The following is a 10,626-nucleotide window of genomic DNA, read 5'->3' as shown; positions in this document are numbered from 1 at the left end:
TTACTTGCATTTGTAATAACTATCCTGTCAGATCAGGACATATGAACCTTCACATGACTTACATGTGTAATAACCATCCTGTCAGATCAGGAGGTATAAACCTTCACATGACTTACATTTGTAATAACCATCCTGTCAGATCAGGACATAAAAACCTTCACATGACTTACAATTGTAATAACCATCCTGTCAGATCAGGAGATATAAACCTTCACATTACTTACATGTGTAATAACCATCCAGTCAGATCTGGAGATATAAACCTTCACATGACTTACATTTGTAATAACCATCCTGTCAGATCAGGAGGTATAAACCTTCACATGACTTATATTTGTAATAACCATCCTGTCAGATCAGGACATATAAACCTTCACATTACTTACATGTGTAATAACCATCCTGTCAGATCAGGACATATAAACCTTCACATGACTTACATGTGTAATAACCATCCTGTAAGAGAATGACATATAAAACTTGACATGACTTACATTTGTAATAACCATCCTGTCAGATCAGGACATATAAACCTTCACATTACTTACATTTGTAGTAAACATTCTGTCAGATCAGCACATATAAACCTTTACATTACTTGCATGTGTAATAACCATCCTGTCAGATCAGAAGGTATACCCCTTCACATGACTTACATTTGTAATAACCATCCTGTCAGATCAGGACATATAAACCTTCACATTACTTACATGTGTAATAACCATCCTGTCAGATCAGGAGATATAAACATTCACATTATTTACATGTGTAATAATCATCCTGTCACATCAGGACATATAAACCTTTACATGACTACATGTTTTATAACCATCCTGTCAGATCAGGACATATAAACCTTCACATTACTAAATATGTAATAACCATCCCGTCAGATCAGGACATATAAACCTTCACTCGACTTACATGTGTAATAACCATCCTGTCAGAGAAGGACATATAAAACTTGACATGACTTACATTTGTAATAACCATCATGTCAGATCAGGACATATAAACCTTCACATGACTTACATGTGTAATAACCATCCTGTCAGAGAAGGACATATAAAACTTGACATGACTAACATTTGTAATAACCATCCTGTCAGATCAGGGCATATATACCTTCACATGACTTACATTTGTAATAACCATTCTGTCAGATCAGGAGGTATAAACCTTCACATGACTTATATTTGTAATAACCATCCTGTCAGATCAGGACATATAAACCTTCGCATGAATTACATGTGTAATAACCATCCTGTCAGATGAGGAGGTATAAACCTTCACATGACTTACATTTGTAATAACCATCCTGTCAGATCAGGAGATATAAACCTTCACATTATTTACATGTGTAATAACCATCCTTTCAGATCAGGAGATATAAACCTTCACATTACTTACATGTGTAATAACCATCCTGTCAGATCAGGACATATAAACCTTCACATGACTTACATGTGTAATAACCATCCTGTAAGAGAAGGACATATAAAACTTGACATGACTTACATTTGTAATAACCATCCTGTCAGATCAGGACATATAAACCTTCACATTATTTACATGTGTGATAACCATCCTTTCAGATCAGGAGATGTAAACCTTCACATTACTTACATGTGTAATAACCATCCTGTCAGATCAGGACATATAAACCTTCACATGACTTACATGTGTAATAACCATCCTGTAAGAGAAGGACATATAAAACTTGACATGACTTACATTTGTAATAACCATCCTGTCAGATCAGGACATCTAAACCTTCACATGACTTACATGTGTAATAACCATCCTGTAAGAGAATGACATATAAAACTTGACATGACTTACATTTGTAATAACCATCCTGTCAGATCAGGACATATAAACCTTCACATTACTTACATTTGTAGTAAACATTCTGTCAGAACAGCACATATAAACCTTTACATTACTTGCATTTGTAATAACTATCCTGTCAGATCAGGACATATAAACCTTCACATGACTTACATGTGTAATAACCATCCTGTCAGATCAGGAGGTATAAACCTTCACATGACTTACATTTGTAATAACCATCCTGTCAGATCAGGACATATAAACCTTCACATGACTTACAATTGTAATAACCATCCTGTCAGATCAGGAGATATAAACCTTCACATTACTTACATGTGTAATAACCATCCAGTCAGATCAGGAGATATAAACCTTCACATGACTTACATTTGTAATAACCATCCTGTCAGATCAGGACATATAAACCTTCACATGACTTACATTTGTAATAACCATCCTATCAGATCAGGAGATATAAACCTTCCCATAACTTACATTTCTAGTAATCATCCTGTCAGATCAGGAGATATAAAACTTCACATGACTTTCATTTGTAATAACCATTCTGTCAGATCAGGAGGTATAAACCTTCACATGACTTACATTTGTGATAACCATTCTGTCAGATCAGGAGGTATAAACCTTCACATGACTTACATTTGTAATAACCATCCTGTCAGATCAGGAGATATAAACCTTCACATTATTTACATGTGTAATAACCATCCTTTCAGATCAGGAGATATAAACCTTCACATTACTTACATGTGTAATAACCATCCTGTCAGATCAGGACATATAAACCTTCACATGACTTACATGTGTAATAACCATCCTGTAAGAGAAGGACATATAAAACTTGACATGACTTACATTTGTAATAACCATCCTGTCAGATCAGGACATATAAACCTTCACATTATTTACATGTGTAATAACCATCCTTTCAGATCAGGAGATATAAACCTTCACATTACTTACATGTGTAATAACCATCCTGTCAGATCAGGACATATAAAACTTCACATTACTTACATGTGTAATAACCATCCTGTCAGATCAGGAGATATAAAGCTTCACATTACTTACATGTGTAATAACCATCCTGTCAGATCAGGACATATAAACCTTCACATGACTTACATGTGTAATAACCATCCTGTCAGAGAAGGACATATAAAACTTGACATGACTTACATGTGTAATAACCATCCTGTCAGATCAGGAGATATAAACCTTCACATGACTTACATTTGTAATAACCATCTTGTCAGATCAGGACATATAAACCTTCACATGACTTACATTTGTCATAACCATCCTGTCAGATCAGGACATATACACCATCACATTACTACATTTGTAATAACAATTCTGTCAGATCATGACATATAAACCTTCACATGACTTACATGTGTAATAACCATCCTGTCAGATCAGGACATATAAAACTTGACATGACTTACATTTATAATAACCATCCTGTCAGATCAGGACATAAAACCTTCACATGACTTACATTTCTAATAACCATCCTGTCAGATCAGGAGATATAAACCTTCCCATTACTTACATTTGTAATAACCATTCTGTCAGATCAGGAGGTATAAACCTTCACATGACTTACATTTGTAATAACCATTCTGTCAGATCAGGAGGTATAAACCTTCATATGACTTACATGTGTAATAACCATCCTGTCAGAGAAGGACATATAAAACTTGACATGACTTACATGTGTAATAACCATCCTGTCAGATCAGGACATATAAACCTTCACATGACTTACATGTGTAATAACCATCCTTTCAGATCAGGACATATAAAACTTGACATGACTTACATTTATAATAACCATCCTGTCAGATCAGGATATATACACCTTCACATGACTTACATTTGTAATAACCACGCTGTCAGATCAGGACATATAAACCTTCACATTACTAAACGTGTAATAACCATCCTGTCAGAGAAGGACATATAAAACTTGACATGACTTACATGTGTAATAACCATCCTGTCAGATCAGGAGATATATACCTTCACATGACTTACATTTGTAATAACCATCTTGTCAGATCAGGACATATAAACCTTCACATGACTTACATTTGTAATAACCATCCTGTCAGATCAGGACATATACACCTTCACATTACTACATTTGTAATAACAATTCTGTCAGATCATGACATATAAACCTTCACATGACTTACATGTGTAATAACCATCCTGTCAGATCAGGACATATAAAACTTGACATGACTTACATTTATAATAACCATCCTGTCAGATCAGGAGATATTAACCTTCCCATTACTTACATTTGTAATAACCATTTTGTCAGATCAGGAGGTATAAACCTTCACATGACTTACATTTGTAATAACCACGCTGTCAGATCAGGACATATAAACCTTCACATTACTACATGTGTAATAACCATCCTGTCAGATCAGGACATAGAAAACTTCATATGACTTACATTTGTAATATCCATCCTGTCAGATCAGGACATAAAACCTTCACATGACTTACATTTCTAATAACCATCCTGTCAGATCAGGAGATATAAACCTTCCCATTACTTACATTTGTAATAACCATTCTGTCAGATCAGGAGGTATAAACCTTCACATGACTTACATTTGTAATAACCATTCTGTCAGATCAGGAGGTATAAACCTTCATATGACTTACATGTGTAATAACCATCCTGTCAGAGAAGGACATATAAAACTTGACATGACTTACATGTGTAATAACCATCCTGTCAGATCAGGACATATAAACCTTCACATGACTTACATGTGTAATAACCATCCTTTCAGATCAGGACATATAAAACTTGACATGACTTACATTTATAATAACCATCCTGTCAGATCAGGATATATACACCTTCACATGACTTACATTTGTAATAACCACGCTGTCAGATCAGGACATATAAACCTTCACATTACTAAACGTGTAATAACCATCCTGTCAGAGAAGGACATATAAAACTTGACATGACTTACATGTGTAATAACCATCCTGTCAGATCAGGAGATATATACCTTCACATGACTTACATTTGTAATAACCATCTTGTCAGATCAGGACATATAAACCTTCACATGACTTACATTTGTAATAACCATCCTGTCAGATCAGGACATATACACCTTCACATTACTACATTTGTAATAACAATTCTGTCAGATCATGACATATAAACCTTCACATGACTTACATGTGTAATAACCATCCTGTCAGATCAGGACATATAAAACTTGACATGACTTACATTTATAATAACCATCCTGTCAGATCAGGAGATATTAACCTTCCCATTACTTACATTTGTAATAACCATTTTGTCAGATCAGGAGGTATAAACCTTCACATGACTTACATTTGTAATAACCACGCTGTCAGATCAGGACATATAAACCTTCACATTACTACATGTGTAATAACCATCCTGTCAGATCAGGACATAGAAAACTTCATATGACTTACATTTGTAATATCCATCCTGTCAGATCAGGACATAAAACCTTCACATGACTTACATTTCTAATAACCATCCTGTCAGATCAGGAGATATAAACCTTCCCATTACTTACATTTGTAATAACCATTCTGTCAGATCAGGAGGTATAAACCTTCACATGACTTACATTTGTAATAACCATTCTGTCAGATCAGGAGGTATAAACCTTCATATGACTTACATGTGTAATAACCATTCTGTCAGAGAAGGACATATAAAACTTGACATGACTTACATGTGTAATAACCATCCTGTCAGATCAGGACATATAAACCTTCACATGACTTACATGTGTAATAACCATCCTTTCAGATCAGGACATATAAAACTTGACATGACTTACATTTATAATAACCATCCTGTCAGATCAGGACATATAAACCTTCACATGACTTACATTTGTAATAACCACGCTGTCAGATCAGGACATTAAACCTTCACATTACCAAATATGTAATAACCATCCTGTCAGATCAGGGCTTAGAAAACTTCATATGATTTACATTTGTAATAACCATCCTGTCAGATCAGGACATAAAACCGTCACATGACTTACATTTGTAATAACCATCCTGTCAGATCAGGAGATATAAACCTTCACATTATTTACATGTGTAATAATCATCCTGTCACATCAGGACATATAAACCTTTACATGACTACATGTTTTATAACCATCCTGTCAGATCAGGACATATAAACCTTCACATTACTAAATATGTAATAACCATCCCGTCAGATCAGGACATATAAACCTTCACTCGACTTACATGTGTAATAACCATCCTGTCAGAGAAGGACATATAAAACTTGACATGACTTACATTTGTAATAACCATCATGTCAGATCAGGACATATAAACCTTCACATGACTTACATGTGTAATAACCATCCTGTCAGAGAAGGACATATAAAACTTGACATGACTAACATTTGTAATAACCATCCTGTCAGATCAGGGCATATATACCTTCACATGACTTACATTTGTAATAACCATTCTGTCAGATCAGGAGGTATAAACCTTCACATGACTTATATTTGTAATAACCATCCTGTCAGATCAGGACATATAAACCTTCGCATGAATTACATGTGTAATAACCATCCTGTCAGATGAGGAGGTATAAACCTTCACATGACTTACATTTGTAATAACCATCCTGTCAGATCAGGAGATATAAACCTTCACATTATTTACATGTGTAATAACCATCCTTTCAGATCAGGAGATATAAACCTTCACATTACTTACATGTGTAATAACCATCCTGTCAGATCAGGACATATAAACCTTCACATGACTTACATGTGTAATAACCATCCTGTAAGAGAAGGACATATAAAACTTGACATGACTTACATTTGTAATAACCATCCTGTCAGATCAGGACATATAAACCTTCACATTATTTACATGTGTGATAACCATCCTTTCAGATCAGGAGATGTAAACCTTCACATTACTTACATGTGTAATAACCATCCTGTCAGATCAGGACATATAAACCTTCACATGACTTACATGTGTAATAACCATCCTGTAAGAGAAGGACATATAAAACTTGACATGACTTACATTTGTAATAACCATCCTGTCAGATCAGGACATCTAAACCTTCACATGACTTACATGTGTAATAACCATCCTGTAAGAGAATGACATATAAAACTTGACATGACTTACATTTGTAATAACCATCCTGTCAGATCAGGACATATAAACCTTCACATTACTTACATTTGTAGTAAACATTCTGTCAGAACAGCACATATAAACCTTTACATTACTTGCATTTGTAATAACTATCCTGTCAGATCAGGACATATAAACCTTCACATGACTTACATGTGTAATAACCATCCTGTCAGATCAGGAGGTATAAACCTTCACATGACTTACATTTGTAATAACCATCCTGTCAGATCAGGACATATAAACCTTCACATGACTTACAATTGTAATAACCATCCTGTCAGATCAGGAGATATAAACCTTCACATTACTTACATGTGTAATAACCATCCAGTCAGATCAGGAGATATAAACCTTCACATGACTTACATTTGTAATAACCATCCTGTCAGATCAGGACATATAAACCTTCACATGACTTACATTTGTAATAACCATCCTATCAGATCAGGAGATATAAACCTTCCCATAACTTACATTTCTAGTAATCATCCTGTCAGATCAGGAGATATAAAACTTCACATGACTTTCATTTGTAATAACCATTCTGTCAGATCAGGAGGTATAAACCTTCACATGACTTACATTTGTGATAACCATTCTGTCAGATCAGGAGGTATAAACCTTCACATGACTTACATTTGTAATAACCATCCTGTCAGATCAGGAGATATAAACCTTCACATTATTTACATGTGTAATAACCATCCTTTCAGATCAGGAGATATAAACCTTCACATTACTTACATGTGTAATAACCATCCTGTCAGATCAGGACATATAAACCTTCACATGACTTACATGTGTAATAACCATCCTGTAAGAGAAGGACATATAAAACTTGACATGACTTACATTTGTAATAACCATCCTGTCAGATCAGGACATATAAACCTTCACATTATTTACATGTGTAATAACCATCCTTTCAGATCAGGAGATATAAACCTTCACATTACTTACATGTGTAATAACCATCCTGTCAGATCAGGACATATAAAACTTCACATTACTTACATGTGTAATAACCATCCTGTCAGATCAGGAGATATAAAGCTTCACATTACTTACATGTGTAATAACCATCCTGTCAGATCAGGACATATAAACCTTCACATGACTTACATGTGTAATAACCATCCTGTCAGAGAAGGACATATAAAACTTGACATGACTTACATGTGTAATAACCATCCTGTCAGATCAGGAGATATAAACCTTCACATGACTTACATTTGTAATAACCATCTTGTCAGATCAGGACATATAAACCTTCACATGACTTACATTTGTCATAACCATCCTGTCAGATCAGGACATATACACCATCACATTACTACATTTGTAATAACAATTCTGTCAGATCATGACATATAAACCTTCACATGACTTACATGTGTAATAACCATCCTGTCAGATCAGGACATATAAAACTTGACATGACTTACATTTATAATAACCATCCTGTCAGATCAGGACATAAAACCTTCACATGACTTACATTTCTAATAACCATCCTGTCAGATCAGGAGATATAAACCTTCCCATTACTTACATTTGTAATAACCATTCTGTCAGATCAGGAGGTATAAACCTTCACATGACTTACATTTGTAATAACCATTCTGTCAGATCAGGAGGTATAAACCTTCATATGACTTACATGTGTAATAACCATCCTGTCAGAGAAGGACATATAAAACTTGACATGACTTACATGTGTAATAACCATCCTGTCAGATCAGGACATATAAACCTTCACATGACTTACATGTGTAATAACCATCCTTTCAGATCAGGACATATAAAACTTGACATGACTTACATTTATAATAACCATCCTGTCAGATCAGGATATATACACCTTCACATGACTTACATTTGTAATAACCACGCTGTCAGATCAGGACATATAAACCTTCACATTACTAAACGTGTAATAACCATCCTGTCAGAGAAGGACATATAAAACTTGACATGACTTACATGTGTAATAACCATCCTGTCAGATCAGGAGATATATACCTTCACATGACTTACATTTGTAATAACCATCTTGTCAGATCAGGACATATAAACCTTCACATGACTTACATTTGTAATAACCATCCTGTCAGATCAGGACATATACACCTTCACATTACTACATTTGTAATAACAATTCTGTCAGATCATGACATATAAACCTTCACATGACTTACATGTGTAATAACCATCCTGTCAGATCAGGACATATAAAACTTGACATGACTTACATTTATAATAACCATCCTGTCAGATCAGGAGATATTAACCTTCCCATTACTTACATTTGTAATAACCATTTTGTCAGATCAGGAGGTATAAACCTTCACATGACTTACATTTGTAATAACCACGCTGTCAGATCAGGACATATAAACCTTCACATTACTACATGTGTAATAACCATCCTGTCAGATCAGGACATAGAAAACTTCATATGACTTACATTTGTAATATCCATCCTGTCAGATCAGGACATAAAACCTTCACATGACTTACATTTCTAATAACCATCCTGTCAGATCAGGAGATATAAACCTTCCCATTACTTACATTTGTAATAACCATTCTGTCAGATCAGGAGGTATAAACCTTCACATGACTTACATTTGTAATAACCATTCTGTCAGATCAGGAGGTATAAACCTTCATATGACTTACATGTGTAATAACCATCCTGTCAGAGAAGGACATATAAAACTTGACATGACTTACATGTGTAATAACCATCCTGTCAGATCAGGACATATAAACCTTCACATGACTTACATGTGTAATAACCATCCTTTCAGATCAGGACATATAAAACTTGACATGACTTACATTTATAATAACCATCCTGTCAGATCAGGATATATACACCTTCACATGACTTACATTTGTAATAACCACGCTGTCAGATCAGGACATATAAACCTTCACATTACTAAACGTGTAATAACCATCCTGTCAGAGAAGGACATATAAAACTTGACATGACTTACATGTGTAATAACCATCCTGTCAGATCAGGAGATATATACCTTCACATGACTTACATTTGTAATAACCATCTTGTCAGATCAGGACATATAAACCTTCACATGACTTACATTTGTAATAACCATCCTGTCAGATCAGGACATATACACCTTCACATTACTACATTTGTAATAACAATTCTGTCAGATCATGACATATAAACCTTCACATGACTTACATGTGTAATAACCATCCTGTCAGATCAGGACATATAAAACTTGACATGACTTACATTTATAATAACCATCCTGTCAGATCAGGAGATATTAACCTTCCCATTACTTACATTTGTAATAACCATTTTGTCAGATCAGGAGGTATAAACCTTCACATGACTTACATTTGTAATAACCACGCTGTCAGATCAGGACATATAAACCTTCACATTACTACATGTGTAATAACCATCCTGTCAGATCAGGACATAGAAAACTTCATATGACTTACATTTGTAATATCCATCCTGTCAGATCAGGACATAAAACCTTCACATGACTTACATTTCTA

Source organism: Lampris incognitus, chromosome 3 (assembly GCF_029633865.1).
Source record: "Lampris incognitus isolate fLamInc1 chromosome 3, fLamInc1.hap2, whole genome shotgun sequence".
NCBI lineage: Eukaryota > Metazoa > Chordata > Actinopteri > Lampriformes > Lampridae > Lampris > Lampris incognitus.
This window is presented reverse-complemented; position numbering follows the sequence as displayed.